The sequence below is a fragment of the Phacochoerus africanus genome, chromosome 8 (genome assembly GCF_016906955.1).
Source record: "Phacochoerus africanus isolate WHEZ1 chromosome 8, ROS_Pafr_v1, whole genome shotgun sequence".
Lineage (NCBI taxonomy): Eukaryota > Metazoa > Chordata > Mammalia > Artiodactyla > Suidae > Phacochoerus > Phacochoerus africanus.
In genome coordinates, this window is record NC_062551.1 from 65,000,142 (window position 1) to 65,017,045 (window position 16,904).

Consider the following 16,904-nt stretch of genomic DNA (forward strand, 5'->3'; position numbering starts at 1 on the left):
TCGCCAGTGTAGACCCTCCCACCTGGCGGGTGAGCCCAGCTCCTTGTGCTTGGGCCTCGGCCCGCTGGGACCCAGGAGGCGCCACGGGGACTTGGGACTGGATGTGGGGGGGTTGTCTGTCCTTCCCTCCCTTGCCCCACACTTCCCTGGACTTCTAGGAAACACCTCTTCTTTTGTAGGCTCATCTACTGGTCCAAATCCCTGTTGCCAGGGTGGGGAACAGAAGCCCAGGGGGCGCAGGCAGTACCCAAGCCCTGGAGGCCCCTCAGGGTGGCTCTCTGGGGACTCCCCCCACCCAGGCGCCGTTCCTGCCCCTTTTGCTCCTCCAGCTACACCGCTTCTTCCCTTTTCTCCCCGAGGTTTCCCTGTCTCTGCTTGTGTCTCCTTCTTCCTTCCTCTGCGTCTAGGGGACACGCATCCAAGCCCCCAGCCTGGTAGCAGGAGGGGCGTTGCCACCCTGTCTGCCTTTTGCTGCGGTGAGAGGTTTGGGGGGCAGGGGCTGGGTCAAGGGGTTCCCAGAGCATGGGTGGGGCTGTGCTCCCCAAGCCCCAGAAGAAGCTAGTCCTGGTTGGACAGGGCCAGTCCCCGCCAAGGCTCAGCCTCGATGCTGCCAGGCCCCCGCCTGGGTTGCTGCCTCCACCCTGGGTCCTCAACCAATGGCCAAAGAAAACGAGTCGGGTCGAAATATGCGGACGTGCTGTCAGATGCCAGCGGACACAGGTTTCCTCTGGACCGAGCCTGCTGGGCTTCACGGGGATCTGAGAGGGTGACTGTGGTCCCAGGGGCAGGAACCCGGGGGTCTGTCGGTGAGAGGAACCAAAACCCAGCAGAGACGTGGAACGCCGCCCGCTGGCCCGCTCTCCCGAGGCTGCCACCAGCCTTGGGGCCCAGTGCCTGCTGCCAGCACAAACACAGATGCGGCCCTGTCCTGTGCCCAGAGAGCAGGTGGGACACGTCTCTGACCCCTGACCCAGACCTGGTTCCACGTGGCCTTCGGGGTCGCCAAGACCAGGCGGCCTGTCTGCAGCCTCATCTCACCCGGCTGAAGCAGAGCCCCCTCTGTCCTGATCAGATATGCTGCCTGGGGAGGCAGGCAGTGCTCCAAGCTTGGCCACCCTCGGCACTCAGGATGTGCCTGTCCTGAGTCATCACTGGAGGCCCTGGCACCTGGGCATCATTGCAAGACCACAGGACTTTCAGGTGTCACCTGGGCTGGGCCACGGTGCCCAGATACGCGGCCAGCCATCATTCTGGATGTGTCTGTGAGGGTGTTTGCGGGCGAGAGGAACAGTTAAATCACCGGGCTCTGGGTGAAGCAGGGTGCTCTCCATAGCATGGTGGGCCTCGTCCAATCAGGCGAAGGCCTGCCCAGAACCAAGGGCTGCCGACTCACCAGCAAGAGGAAGCTCTGCAGCCAACGGGCTTCAGATCTGAACTTCAGAAGTGCCTCTCCCTGTATCTGCAGCCTGTGGGTTTGGGGCTTGCAGGCTCTGTGACTGCGGGAGCCGATTCTTTGCACTAAATCCCTCTCTGTGTAGACACACATCTCTTTGGACTCTGGGTTGGAGTCAGAGCCCTGACTCCAACACCAGGGCAGGACACGGTTGGAATTTTCTGAGACAGAAGAAGGAAGAAATAGCAACTGAGAAGCAGCACCGAGGGAGGCTGAAGAGCCTCCATGATGGACTCGGGTGAGGGGTCTGTGCGGTGATTCAGGGAACGTGTTCCTTGTTACACGTGTAGACAAGGGACACGAGATACTCAAAAACTCTGAATAACTCTGAAAGAGTTTTTTTTTTTTTTTTTTAAAGAATTCCAAAATCAAGTGCTAAGTGATAAGAAAGTATTGTGGGGAGTTCCCATCATGGCTCTGCGGTAATAAAGCTGACTAGCATCCATGGGGATGTGAGTTCAATCCCTGGCCTCGCTCAATGGGTTAAGGATCCAGCGTTACCATGAGCTGTGGTGTAGGTCACAGATGTGGCTCGAATCCCGTGTTGCTGTGGATGTGGTGTAGGCCAGAAGATGCAGCCTGGAAACTTCCATGTGCCACGGGTGTGGCCCTAAAAAGCAAGCAAGCAAACAAACAGCATTGTGTTCAGATGCGATAGGCAACATTTTTTGTTCTTTCTTTGTGGTTTATAAAGCCATGGCACACCTTGGAACTGATGAAATGTGTTTAGTTTTTATTTATTTCAGGCTGATTCAGACAGATCTGAGTTGGAGGTTTAGCTTTGTGACTAAGCAGCATGTGACCTTGACCCCATTCCTTAAACCCAGGTGCCCCGTCTGAGAGGGGGGATGATGGGGGGTAATACCCTGTGGGGTGCAGGCGAAAAGGGGAAACCAGGCACATTGGCTCCAGCCCAAGAGGCGATGCAGGTGGCAGAACTGCAGCCCCAGGCCTGGCCTCAGGGTCTGCTTCTCCTCGCTTCAGGTTGTGGGCAGGGGCAGGATGCCAGCTCCGGGCAGGTCCCCCCAGCTTCTTGCACCTGTGAATGCATCAGGACCGGTGCTGACCGGGTCCTGACCGGGTCCCAGCCCTGTGTGAGCCAGGGGACGGCCAGAGCTGAGTGGTCCGGCTTGAGTTACGCCCCCTTCCTGAGTGGGCTTCCCGAGCTCGCCCCAGATGCCAGGGGAGATGGGGTTCCCAGGGCAGGGGTGGTGCTGGGGGCCCCTGCTCCCTCTTCTGTGAGACAAAGCACCCGGCAACCTGGCACAGGGGCTGGGGTTCTGCCAACTGGATTTTTTCCCTCCTGCCCTCCCCCTTAGCCTTGGCTGGGTCGGAGGGTGCAGAGAGAAGGGGGTGGGGGCGGCACTCTGAAGGAGACCCCCACCCCTTGCAAGCACGAGAGAGCTCAGGTGGTTTTTCTCCATGGGGGGGCTTCTCTGTGCAGAGTCCCCCCACCCCACCCCCATGAGGGGCACACTGGGAAACCCCTGGTCACGTCCTGGTTTCTGCCTGCAGGCGGGGAGCCAGCCCTTAGCCTCCTTTTCCAGAATAAGCACAGGTGTTTCTGCCTGAGGGGTGGGGGGGAGGGCGGATGAGAGACAGACGCTGGGGGCACCCCAATGACATTCACGCAGCAGCTTTCCGACGAAGCTCTTGAACTAATTCCAGGTCGGAGGCTCATCCAAAAACTCCCGCAGCATCCAGCCCTGGATGCTGGAGCCGTGTCAGATGGTGATCAGAGGCCGCCAACCGCCGGGAAGGGCTGTGTAGAGAGTCGGGGGCTTACTTCCAGGGTCCCCACCCCTGGGACTTGCGGAAGAGGAGCCTCACGGAAGACGAGGCCCACGGGACCCTTCATCTCCCAGCTGGATGCCCCGACTGCCTCCCTCCCGCCGCTGGACCCCCATCAGGCCATTCACTGGCTACAAAGGGCTCGCCCTCTCCTGCGCTATTTGTGGCTGCATGGCTCACGTGGGTCTCCTGCTCAGTGGGGAGGAAGCCTTTGTGCAGCAGGAAGGCCCGGGGGAGGCCAACCCCTCCTCCACCTCATCCCGGCCCACGCGCATCAGCTGCTCTGGCGGGGACAGTCCTCCTCCTTTTCCAAAAAGGGCCTCAAAGTCATCCGTGTGGACACCTGTCCCTCCCAGGGACAGTGATGTGCTTCCCCGTTCAAGGCATCGATCCTCTGTGAGGGGCAGAAATGGGGGTGGGGGGCTGGGCTTGTCTTGGCGGGTTTGGGACCCTCCATTCTCTTTGGCCACTGTACGTTGTGATCAGGGCACGTGTTGGCAAGGTGGCAGCTGGAGCCCAGGAAGCAGTGGAGAAGTGACCTCTGGGGACTGTGTCTGCTTAAAGTCCAGGGATGTTCTGACCAACGGATGGCACTATCAGAGAATGACCCAAACACCAGCCACATTCCACACCCTGAAATGGGCTGTTGCCGGCCGACTGGCCCCCTGTCCCAGGGGAGCCCAGGGGGAGGCCACAAAGGCTCCCAGCTGCCCAGCCCCTGTGGCACTTCTCACCACTCAGGAGTGGCACCTGTGTTTTTTCCCATTCCAGAAATTGCTCTGTGTATCTGCCAGCCTGCTGCCCGGAGCTGTCGAGGTGTCTGGGCCCTCGTCCCACGAGCAAAGGTAGGCTCCGTGGACTCTGCAGTTCTGGGGGTGTCGTGGGCGCGGGTGCCATGCCCACCTGTCCCTCGTCCCCAGATGTTCACCGACGGGCACATCCTCCTGCCCATTTCTGCAGGTTTCTGGGGACCGTGGGCAGGGATTGCAGCCAGGGCCTGGGGGGCAGGCAGCCAGCCTTGGCCTCTCCTTTGGGGCGAGATGCAGCTAAATGATGACAGAAAGCCTTCTGAAAACCGCCTTAATCGAGTTCCACAGTATGAAGGTTGAGGCCTCCGGGAGAGGCGCTGGGCTGTGCTTGGGCCCCAGGGAACTTTCCAGGGGGATGCAGACCCTCCTGCAGCTCCTCTTTGGGGTGATGGTTACACACTTCTGTGTAATCACCAACGGCACAAAGTTGTGTGTACAATTGCCAAAACTCTTGGAAATGAACGCTCTGGAACTGTGCCTTTTGGAGGGTATGTAAATCATACATCCGTTTAAAAAAGTTTCCCCCCATCAGCTAGCACTGTCTGTTATTTTCTTTTTCACATCTAAAATGGGGATTATGGGAGTTCCCGTTGCGGCTCAGTGGGTTAAGGACCTGACATGGTCTCTGTGAGGATGCAGGTTTGGTCCCTGGCCTTCCGCAGTGGGTTAAGGATCCCGCATTGCTGTGGCTGTGGTGCAGGCCGGCAGCTGCAGCTCCGATTGGACCCCTAGCCTGGAAACGTCCATGTGCCACGAGTGTGGCCCTAAAAAGACAAAGTGGGGATGGTCATGAAAACTAAATGAGATACAACCAGGCAAGGCTCTTGGTAGGGGCCCTGGGACCTGGTAAGTGGGCAATAAAGGCTAGCTGTCAGCATTACCACTACCCTTCTTTTTTTTTGTCTTTTTGTCTTTTCCAGGGCTGCACCTGTGGTATATGGAGATTCCCAGGCTAGGGGTCTAATCGGAGCTGCAGCTGCCGGCCTACACCACAGCAACAGCAACACAGGATCTGAGCTGCGTCTATGACACACACCACGGTTCACAGCAACACCGGATCCTTAACCCACAGCACAAGGCCAGGGATTGAACCCAAAACCTCATGGCTCCTAGTCTGATTCGTTAACCGCTGAGCCACGACGGCAACTCCTTTTTTTAAATTTTTTTTATTTTTAGCTTTTTAGGGCCGCACCTGCAGCATATGGAGGTTCCCAGGCTAGGGGTCAAATCAGAGCTACAGCTGCCGGCGTACACCACAGCCACAGCAACGCCAGATCTGAGCTGTGTCCACTATCTACACCACAGCTCACGGCAACACTGGATCCTCAATCCACTGAGTGAGGCCAGGGATCGAACCTGCAACCTCATGGGTCCTAGTCAGATTCGTTTCTGCTGGGCCACGACGGGACCTCCATTTGTTGCTACTACTTTTTATCATTCCCAGTAGTGGGTCTGGATCCTTCTGCTGAATGAAAAGCATTCATTTGTCAGTGGAAACGGGTTCAAATCCATCTTTCCCGAGGCTTCAATGTGGAAATCTCCCCTGCCCGACTCAGGTCCTTTCCTTTCCCGAGTGCAGCCCACCTGGATCAATGCGGTGACTGTGCCGTCATCTCGGACACAGGGCCTTGCCTGTCACCACCTACCTACCTGCCCGGGGTGGCAAGTTTCACGGGTGGAGGGAGAAGGGTGCCCTCGTTTCGCCGAATGCTCAGCACCCAGTGTGGTCCTGGACACAGGCGCTCTTTAGAAACAAGGCTGGAGTTCCCGTTGTGGCTCACTGGTTAGCGAATCCGACTAAGAACCATGAGGTTGCGGGTTCGATCCCTGGCCTTGCTCAGTGGATTAAGGATCCGGCATTGCCGTGAGCTGTGGTGTAGGCTGCAGACGTGGCTCAGATCCCGTATTGCTGTGGCTCTGGTGTAGGCTGGCAGCTACAGCTCCGATTCAACCCACAGTCTGGGAACCTCCATATGCCAGAGATGCAGCCCTAAAAAAGAAAAAAAGGGAAAAAAACCTTGGTTTTGACCTTCTTATTACATTCAACCTGATAAAGCTTTTGTCCCTCTTAATGGGAGGCTCCATGTCTGCTCCCTCTCTCCCCGGCACCCTATCTGCGGGGCCCTTGAATGGTGGCAGTGCCTGCTTTCCGGGTTTGCCGACTGCATCCTCCTGGTGCTGTGTATCGTGTTTCTTTGTCCTGAGTCTTCCTGAGAAGAGGCGGCTGAGAGCAGAGGCTCAATCAGACTCTGGTTCGGTCCCCTGGGAGAGGCGCACGCAATGCCCGCCTTCGCCCTTTTGCGGTGGGAGCTGCTCTGGCAGGTTGCATTGTGTTCCTCCAAAGCGTAGGTTCAAGGTCAAACCCTGTTCCTGTGACTGTGACCTTATCTGGAAAGAGGGCTTAGCAGACATGGTCGTGTTAAAAGGAGGTCATCCCGGATGAGGGCGGGTTCTTATCCCGTGACTGGGGGAGGGAGATTCGGACACAGATGGACAGAAAGGGGACCGCCTTGTGAAGACAGGGACACACACACCTGGGGGAGAAGGCCACGTGGCAATGGAGGCAGAGGCCAGGTGAGAGGTCAACAAGCCAAGGCTGAGTCACCAGCACCGGAGCTGGGAGGGGCCTCCAGCAGGAAGCAGTCCTGTGCCCCCTGGTTTGGGCTTCTGGACCCCGGTGCTGTGGAGCTGCTGCTGTTCTGAGAGGCAGTGCAGAACCAAGGTTGTCAGCCAGAAGCTTGGATCCGGGTCTCCATTCTGCTCTGAAGCACAGGGGACCTGAGACCAGCTGGCCAGCCTCTCCAGGGCTCGGTGTCCTTACCGGCAACTTCTGGGCAGTGTTCACACGGCCTCCTGTGGCTGTGCCAGGGAAAATGGGCTGATGCCCCTGAGGGCTCGAGGAGGAGCCTGGCAGGTGGTAAGTGCTCACGACTGGTTGTCCCTGTTTTAGGCTGAGACAAGTGGCCCTGCCAGGGGTGGGGTAGGGTCAGGGGAGCAGCGTGCCCAGACCCCTGGGCTCCCAGCCTGGATTCAGGCCCTGGCCTTCAGGGGCTCCACTCCCTTGACTGCTGGCCTTGCTGCATCTTCTCAGGATCACACACCTGGGGATGGCTCAGGACCCCAGAGTCATGCATGGTGGTTCCCCAGGTCCCCACTCTCCCAATGACAGGCCACCATCCCACATGGTGTGGGTAGGTGGGTGGGCGTGGCTGGGGGAAGGAGAAACAGACACAGGCCCAGAGGGGTCCCAGAGGGGATGCCCAGCCTCCTCTGTGTCCCAGGGGAGGGGCTTTCTATAGGGCGTGAGGGGAATCAGCCTTGGCTGTCGTTTGGCACCAGGTGGGTCTGGAAAGGCCAGCTGCCCAGCATGTGGGCCCCTTGGCCGAGGCGTGGGAAGTGGGCTGGGGAGCAGCCTGACGGCCGGCCGGGAAAAACAGGCCTGTCCTGGGCGTCCTGCTGTCCAGAAGTTGGGTCGCGTGGGGACAGGCCTGCTCATTGAATATTCTGCGTCTCCCTGGTCGTGGACGGAAGCATTATGTAAGGCACTGGCGGAGTTGGAGGGATTAAGAAAAAGTTTGAAATCATTACAGATGCTGACAGCTCCGACTGAGCCAGAGATGCTTCCCATGGTGGCCTTTTTGAAGTTGGCTGTCCTGAGGGTGTTGCTGGAGAGACTGACTCAGGGCAGCTTCCAGGAGCTGGATGAGGCCCTCCTGCCCTGCCCCCAGCCCCCAGCCCCTCCTCCCGGGCCCCGCCCTCCCTGGGGTCCGTCAGCCTGCCCCCACTCCCAGAGGAGAGGGGTCCCTACATTCTCCGGACCATTGATTTCTTAAGTAGCACGGCTGCTGCTGCTGGCACTGCCCTGTCACTGTGGGCGAGGGGAGTGACAGGTGGCTTCCCCCAGCTGTCAGCAGCCAGAGAAGAGCAGCGATGGGGGCGGAAAATTGCCGCCCAGAGGGGACAAGTCCGCTCTTCCGAGAGGCCTCGCGGTGGATCAGCAGCCTCTGTCTTGTTCTGACGGGTCATGGCCTCCCGAGCAGCCCCTGTGGCTGCTGCTTGCACCTCTATGCAGAGGTTCTGTCGGACCTCGAAGTCTGCAGCCCCAAACAGGTTCACGCCCTGCGTTCACCACCCCCCGCCCCCCTATCCTGGCCGATGGCCCTCTGTCCTCCAGCCGCCCAGGCCACAGCCAGCCAAGCCACTTGCAAGTCCCTTGTCCTCCCGGCCCCTCAGGCAATCTGTTCCCCCCCCCCCTCCTGCCATGTCATGTCTCTGTCTCCCCCCTTCCTCCAGTCAGCCTCCCAGGGACCCTGAATTAGTGTCAGAGGACACAGCTGTCTCCAGTCAGATGACAAATGCCCTTCCCAGCTGGGGCCACCCGGACCAGTTTGTAATGAGGTGCTATGTAAGCAGGGGGGCTGTGTAAGCGAGCCTGGCCTCCCTCCTCCAGGAAGCCCTCCTGCCCTCCAGATGGGGGGTCGCTCCACAGGCTCAGACAGACGACGGGATACCAGAGGAGGACTCAGGCACCTGCCCAAGGTCCCAGGGCCAGGAGCAGCGGGGGTGGGTCTGCAGTTGGGCGTTGGGAGAGCCCAGGGGGCCGGCATTGGCCGAGGGTTTGAGGGGAAGTTGGAAAAGAGATGCTCGCGGTGTTAGTTTTCTGCTGCTGCCGTGACAAATTTCTACACACAGTGGCTTAAAGCTGCACAAATTTGTTCTTTTACCTTCTGGAGTCCAGAACTTTCAAATGGGGCTCTGGGGCTGTTTCCTTTTGCAGGCTCCTGGGAGAATCCATTTCTTTGCTTTTCTCGGCTGCTATAGGCACACACATTCCTTGGTTTGTGGCTCTTCTCCATCTGCAAAGCCTACAGTAAAGCATCTTCTGTCTGACGCCGACCCCTGCTGCTTCAGTCTGTGAGGACTTTGGGATGACATTTGGCCACGTGTGACGACGGAAAAAAAAAAATCACAACCTGAAAGTTAACTATTATGCTTTATGTAGTGGCTTTCTGAGGACACAGGCCCGGAAGGCAGCCTCACAAAACCAGCTCTGAGGGACAGCCGAAGAGGTCAGAGAGCAGTCAGGATTTAAAGGGATGTTTGCAACAAAACCCAGGTAGTTGGAACATCAAAAGATGACGGTTAATTAAAGAAAACCAGACATCTCGAGTTAATGAATTTAGTGCTTTTCTGTGGATGGGGAGAAGCAAGAGTCTGGGCCCATTGAAATCATTCCTTTGATATGCACCTCGGCTCTGTGGGGCCAGCATCCTGCTTTTCTCCATCCTGAGTTCCCTCAGGGTACAAGTCGGTTGTGGGAGGGTGGGGGAGGTGGCTGGTGGCTTGATGGCTGTAACATCCTTTGTTTACTGAAATGGCAGATGGCACTCTTCATCCACAGAGTAATCCAGGGTAATCCCATGTCCAGGTCCTTAACTACATCCGTCAGCTCCCTTTGGCACGTTCACAGGTTCCAGGGACCAGGATAGGGGCATCTTTGGGGGCCATCGTTCAGCCAACTGCAGCCCCTGTGGGCTCTGCTTAAGCAGTGCCGAGCATCCTTGGCTTTCAGAGAGGTGGGGGTGGAGTGACACCTGCTCTGAGCCGCCCTATCGAATGGGGGGCTTGCTTGGACGGAAACGTCCGACGCCCCCAGTTGCGAGCGAGCTTGGCTTTGGCAAACCCCGGGGCAGGATTCAGTGCTGTTTGTGGGGGGAGATTAAAACTGCATCAGGCTCTGGAAGCTTCTGCTCCCAGCACCTGACAGGGACAGAAGGGGCTGCTTTATGGGAGGCTCATTAAAAATGAAAACATGATGTTGATTTCAGCAAACCTAAATTACCAAGGCTGGTGTAAGTGGGTAAATATTTCAGGCTGCTGTTTATTAAGTTTCCACCCACAGCACCTCTCCGAATGCCTCTGAGGGGTCTCGATTGGGTGATTAAGGGAAACCCCACTTCCTGCCCCAGCGAGGAGCTCATGGGGTCACCTGGGGGCCGGCCACCAGTCACCGGGGCCCTGAGGCTCTGCTTGGATGCAGCTACCGGCACAGGGGTAATTACAGGAGCCAGAGGAAAAGGAAAGAGAGCAATGGCCTGGTGATTCTGTTCTTCCTGGGGAGGGAAATTAGGACACAGACAATGTGCAGACTCAGCTCCTGCCCTCCTCCCCCTTGCGTGGGTGCAGAGGCTGCCAGGGCGCTGGTGGTGGCGGAGGCCACCTGAGCCCCACTTGTAATGGGTCTGGATCTGCTGGCTGCAGAGGTGCCTGGACACGGGATGTGTCTGCTTGGCTTTCTCCCCCGAAGCTGCAGGTGTAAGAGCACCCTCTGCCCCAAGAAACTGCACAAAGGGCTGCTCCTCCTTCCAGCTACCTCTGGAGCAAGAAATACCCGTACCAGGCCGTTTGGGGCACCGGACACCAGCAGCGCGGTCACAGGCCAGCCTAAGCGACCTCACCCTCTGCTGTTAGTGCCCCCTCTTGACAAGCTCGTGGGCAGGAAAGGGTTTTAACTCAAGAGGGTGGCTTATGTGGTGGATTTTATCCCCCAGACCCATGTGCTGAAGTGCTTGGCACCAGCATCTCAGATCCTGACCCCTTTTGGAGATGGGGTCTGCTAAGAGGTCGTTAAGGTTAAGTGAGGTCGTGATCCAGTGACACCGGGGTCCTTATGGGGCAAGTTTGGCCATGGAAGTCCTCATTCAGGGGGAACGCTGTGAACACAGATGGCCACCTACCACCAGCGAGCAAGCCGGGAACAGCCTTCCCTTGGCCTCGGAAGGACCAAACCTGCCGACACCTTGGGTTTGGACTTCAGCCTCCAGAGTAGGAGGGACTAAACTTCTGTTGTTGAGGCCGCCAGGCTGTGGCGCTTAGAAACGGCTGCCCCAGGAAGCGAAAAGAGCAAATTGTGTTCCTTCTGGGAGGGAAGAGCTGGCTTGTCCCAGAGCGGCACCTTTAGGCAGCAGAAGCTGCGTCTAGGTCAGTTTCCTTTAACAGCACGGAGCCATTTCTTTCTTTCTTTTTAGGGCTGCACTCACGGCATATGGAAGTTCCCAGGCGAGGAATCGCATCAGAGCTGCAGCTGCCAGCCTACACCACAGCCACATCAACTTGGGATCCGAGCTGTGTCTGTGACCTACACCACCGCTCACGGCAACGCTGGATCCTTACCTACTGAGCAAGGCCAGGGATTGAACCTGCGTCCTCATGGATACCAGTTGGGTTCTTAACCCACTGAGCCATCACGAGAACTCCCCATCACTAAGCGTTTTCTATATCCCCAGCTGTCCAGAGTGGGAAGGTGAGCTCCCCCAGCACAGGATGATACAGGACTGTGGGAGTGCTGAACCCTGCAGAGGTTGGTTCATTTGCTGCTGTCCCTCCAGGCAGGAGGAGAAAGTGTTAGGCAGGTCCCAAAGCTGGTGTAGGCCTTTATAGGGCTGAAGACACGGGCAGATGAGCCATGAGCTGCAGCTGTGCTGCTGGAACCGGGAAGCAGGTGTGTCCAGGGTTCCCCTTTCTCCTTTACCCTGATCTCAGCTGCTCTAGTCAGGGGTGGGCTTAGGGATGGATGTTTGTGGTTCTCTGAGATTCTCCAATCTGTGGTTTTACGTCTGTCACCAAATTGGAGAAGTTCCTTAACCGTTATTCCCCAAGTATTTTTTCAGTGCTGCCCTCTTTCTCCCCTACTTCCGAGGCTCCAATGAGATGAATGTTAGACCTTTAAAAAATAGTCCCATAGGTCACTGAATTTTTATTTTTTCAATTATTCTCTCTACTGTTTTTATAATTTCTATTGATTTAGCTTCAACTTCACTGACTCTTTCATCTGTCATTTCTGATCTAGTTTGACCCCATCCAGTGAGTTTTAATATTTCAATTATAGCATTTTTGAATTCTGAAATTTCCCATGGAAACAAACTAAATATCCATTGAGAGATGAATGGATTAAGAGATGTGGTACATATATAAATGGAATACTACTCAGCCACAAAAAAGAATGAAATAATGCCCTTCACAGCAATATTGATATAACTAGAGATTATTGTATTAAGTGAAATAAGTCAGAAAGAGAAAGATAAGATAAATGTCATACCATATCACTTACATGTAGAATCTAATAAACCTATCTATGAAACAGAAACAGACTCACAGACATGGAGAATAGACTTGTGTTTGCCAAGGGGGAGTTTGGGGTTAGTAGATGTAAGCTATTACATCTAGAATGGATAAGCAAAGAGGTCCTATTGCATAGCAGAGGGAACTATATCCAATTTCCTGGGATACCACAGTGGAAAATAATATGTAAAAAAAAGAATGTATATGTATGTATGACACTTTGCTGTTCAGCAGAAATTAGCACAACATTGTAAACCAACTACACTTTAATAAAAATAAAAATTTCCATTTATTTTTTCTTCATGTCCTCTGCTTTGCCAAGACTTTCTCTTTTTCCTTTTGTTTCAAGAGTGTTTGTGATTGCCTGTTGGAGCATCTTTATAATAGGTGATTCAAAGTGTTTGTCAGACAGTTGCAACATTGGTATAGGCTTGGCATTGTTATAGGCTTGGCATTGGCAATGATTATTTTTTTCCATGTGTGTTGAGGAAAAAAAGCTGGTTCATCACATGCCATGTAATTTTGGATTATATCCTGGGCATTGTGAATGTTATGTTATGAGACTCGGTGCTTTGTTTAAATACTTTGAGAAATGGTTTTATTTTTATTTTAGCAAGAAGTCACCTTGGTTGGGTTCAAACCACATGTTCCAACACATCTTCTGTGGTTGTGGTTCCAGTGTGGGGGGATCTTCAGATCTGTCCATGGGTGCACGATCCAGAGGCCAGCCTTTGGGCTGGGAGGGGGGTCAGTTCTTGAAGTCTTTGATATTCTGTCTAGGATTAGATTCGTGCCTGCCATGTGCAACTTGGGAGGTGAGACCAGGAGTTGATTATACCACACTATGGAGACCCTTTCCATAGCTCTTCCTCTCTGCAATCTTCCTCATCATCTCTGGCCCTTTATGGTCCTTCGGTTAGAAACCCAGGGCTCTAGTGACCTTGTTCTGACATGCATTTCTGTGACTACACCGTGATCTGGTGTCACGTGGTGGAGAAGGAAAGCGGAAGAGGAGCAAAAGGGTTTTCCGTGGCTTTTTGGGATCACAGTTCCACGAATTGGAGAGGAAGTTTCCCCTTCCCTCAGAATTTTGGCTTTTGTGGGTTGTGGTTGTGGTCCTACAAACAGTGCTGCTGGGGGCTGAGATGTGAAAAATAGAGAGGAGAGAAATGATATGGGGTTTCTACATTTACTTTGAGCATTTAGGAGGATCTGTTCCTGCTCCTTGAGCCAGAATCAGAGGGCTTCCCCTGAAGCTTTCTATTTGTGCCAGTGCTCACTTTTTGGTTGTGGGTTGCATTGTGTTCAGGCCAAGTGTCACTAGAGGGGAGAATGGTGACACTGTTGATTGGGTGGTATTTTAACAAAATCTGGTTTTCTTTCTCCATCTCCCTGCTCTGTTTGCTTTTCAAAGTCCTCCAATAACTGGTCCATGCATATGTGCAGATGTTGCAGTTGTGTTCAGCGGGAGAGACAAGTGGTGTGTGCTTACTTCAATTTTTTTTCTTTTTTGTCTTTTTCTAGGGGCGCACCTGTGGCATATGGAGGTTCCCAGGCTAGGGGTCGAATCAGAGCTGTAGCCTCCAGCCCATGCCAGAGCCACAGCAACGATGGATCCGAGCTGTGTCTTTGACCTATATCACAGCCCACGACGATGCCAGATCCTTAACCCACTGAGCGAGGCTAGGGATCGAACCTGCAATCTCATGTTTCCTAGCTGGATTCGTTAACCACTGTGCCACGACTTCAATTTATCTGAAGTTGGAACCCTTGCCATTATATTTTAAAGATAATTTCACTGCATAGGATTCTAGGGTTTTTTCCTTCAGAAATTTAAGGATGTTCATCTGCTGTCTTCTTCCTTACATTGTTTTCAATAAGAAACCTGCTGTCATTTTGATTTTTGTGCATCTTTATATATCATGTCTTTTTCCTCTGGCTAATTTTTATATTTTCTTTTTATCCTTGAAGCCAAGCAACTGGATTATGATATGACTTTATTTCTGTTATGCTTGAGGTTCATCCATCTTCTTGAGTGTGTGGTTTGTAGTTTTTTTTTTAAATCAAATTTGGAATATTTTCAGCCATATTTCTTGAAATAGGCTTTCCGTTCTCCACTTTTCCTTTGGGGATTCCAATTTCACAGTTCTAGGCTATTTGAAATTATCCTCCAGTTTACGAATTCTCTGTTAAATTTTAAAGATGATTTTTTCTCTTTGTATTTTGTTTTGGATAATTTCTATTGCTTTGTCTTTCAGTTCATTGGTCTTTTCTCCTGCAACACCTGATCTGCTATTAATTCCATCCAGTGTATTTTCATCTCAGATATTGTAGTTTTCATGCCTACAACTTTGAGTTATTAAAAAAATTTTACAGGTGTCTAACTTTTTGAATATATGGGATCGGTTGTAATAACTTGTTTCCATCTTTAAAAAAATATATTTTTAGGAGTTCCCGTTGTGGCGCAGTGGTTAACGAATCCGACTAGGAAACATGAGGTTGCGGGTTCGGTCCCTGCCCTTGCTCAGTGGGTTAACGATCCGGCGTTGCCGTGAGCTGTGGTGTAGGTTGCAGACGCGGCTCGGATCCCGTGTTGCTGTGGCTCTGGTGTAGGCCGGCGGCTACAGCTCCGATTCGACCCCTAGCCTGGGAACCTCCATATGCCGAGGGAGCGGCCCAAGAAATAGCAACAGCAACAACAACAACAACTACAACAACAAAAGACAAAAAAAGAGAAAAAAATATATTTTTAGAGCTATTTTAGGTCACAAGAAATTGAGAGGAAGGTATAGAGACTTCCCATGTATCCTGTGCCCACACACACGCATAGCCTCCTCTGTTATCAACATCACTCGCCAGATTCGTACATTTTTCACCAAGGAGAACTTAGTTCAACACCAAGGAGGAACCTACTTCAACACGTCATTATCACCTAAAGACCTTAGTTGACCCTAGTGTTCACTCTTGGTGAACACTTGGTGTTGCACATTCTATGGGTTTGGACAAATATATAATGACCTACATGCAACACCGTAACCTCATTCAGAGCATTTTCCTGTCCTAAAGCCCCTGTACTTCCCTTCATCCTTCCCGTCACTCCTAACAAACACCTATCTTTTTATTGTTGCCATAGTTTTACCTCCAATGCCTAAATGTTATATAGTTGGAATCATACATATGTAGTTTTTCCACTGGCATCTTTCGCTTAGTAATCACCTTTAAGTTTCCTCCATGTCTTTTCATGGCTTGATAGGTCATTTCTTTTTTAGTGCTGTGTAATATTCCATTGTCTGGATGAACCAGTTTGTTCATCCACCCACTGAGGGACATATTGGTTGCTTCCAAGTTTTGGCAATTAGATTAAGGATGCTATAAATAGCCATGTGTAGGTTTTTTCGTGGATATAGGTTTTCAACTCATTTGGGTAAATACCAGGAGCATGCTTGCCGGATTGCATCGTAAGAATATGTTTATTTTTGTAAGAAGCCACCAAACGGTGTTCCCAAGTGACTGTACTGTTTTGCATTCTCACCGGCAATGAATGAGAGCTTCTATTGCACCAGATCCTTGCTAACATTTGGTGTTGTCAGTGTCCCAGATTTTTTTGCCATTCTAATTGTTGTGTAGTGGCATCTCATTGCTGTTTTAATTTGGAATTTCCTCATAATATGATATGGAACATCTTTTTATATGTTTTTTTTCCATCTGTACATTTTCTTTGGTGAGGTGTCTGTTCAGGTCCTTTGCCGACTTTTTAATTAGGTTGTTTGTTTTCTTATTGTTGAGTTTGTGTGTGTGTGTGTGTAAACTACACAACAGCTGTGGCAACACTGGGTCCTTTAACCCACCGAACCCGGGCTGGGGATCGAACCCATGCCTCCTCAGTGACCTGAGCCACCGCAGTCTGATTCTTAATCCACTGCACCACAGCAGGCAGTCCTTGTTGTTGGGTTTTGAGGGTTCTTTGTATATTTTGGATAACAGTCTTATCAAATGTGTCTTTTGCAAGTTTTTTCTCTCAGTCTGAGCAGAAAGTTGTCATTGTCTTTCACATTGCAGAAGGTTTTAATTTTCATTAAGTCCAGGTTACCAATTATTTATTTTATGGATCGTGCCTTTGGTGTTGCAGCTGAAAAGTCATACCCGACGTCTTCTAGGGTTCCTCTTGTCTTATCTTCTAGGAGTGCTCTAGCTTTGTGATTGACTTTTTGGTCTATGAGCCATTCTGAGTTTATTTTTGTGAAGGCTGTGAGTCCTGTGGCTAGATTTTCTTTTCTTTTCTTTCTCTCTTTCTTCTTTCTTTTTTTTTGTATGTGGAGGTTCAGTTGTCCCAGCACCACTTGTTAAAGAACCTCTTTGCTGGATTGCATTGCCTTAGCTCCTTTGTGAAAGAGCAGTTGTCTATATTTACATGGGTCTATTTCTGGAGTCTCTATTCTGTTCCATTGACCTATTTGTCTATTTTTCCCCGGTACCACATTGTCTTGGTTACAATAGCTTTATAGTAAGTCTTGAAGTCAGGTAGCATCAGCTCTCCAACTTTGTTCTTCTTCAGTATTGCTTCGACCTTAATGCCTCTTTAAGTGTTCTTGTCTGCTCTTCTAACATCGATGTCAGTTCTGAGCTGATTGACTTTTCTTCTTATTACAAGTTGTGTTGTCAAGCTTCTTTGCATCCCCAGAATTTTTGATTGGATGCCAGACACTGGAATTTTATGCTTTTGGGTGCTG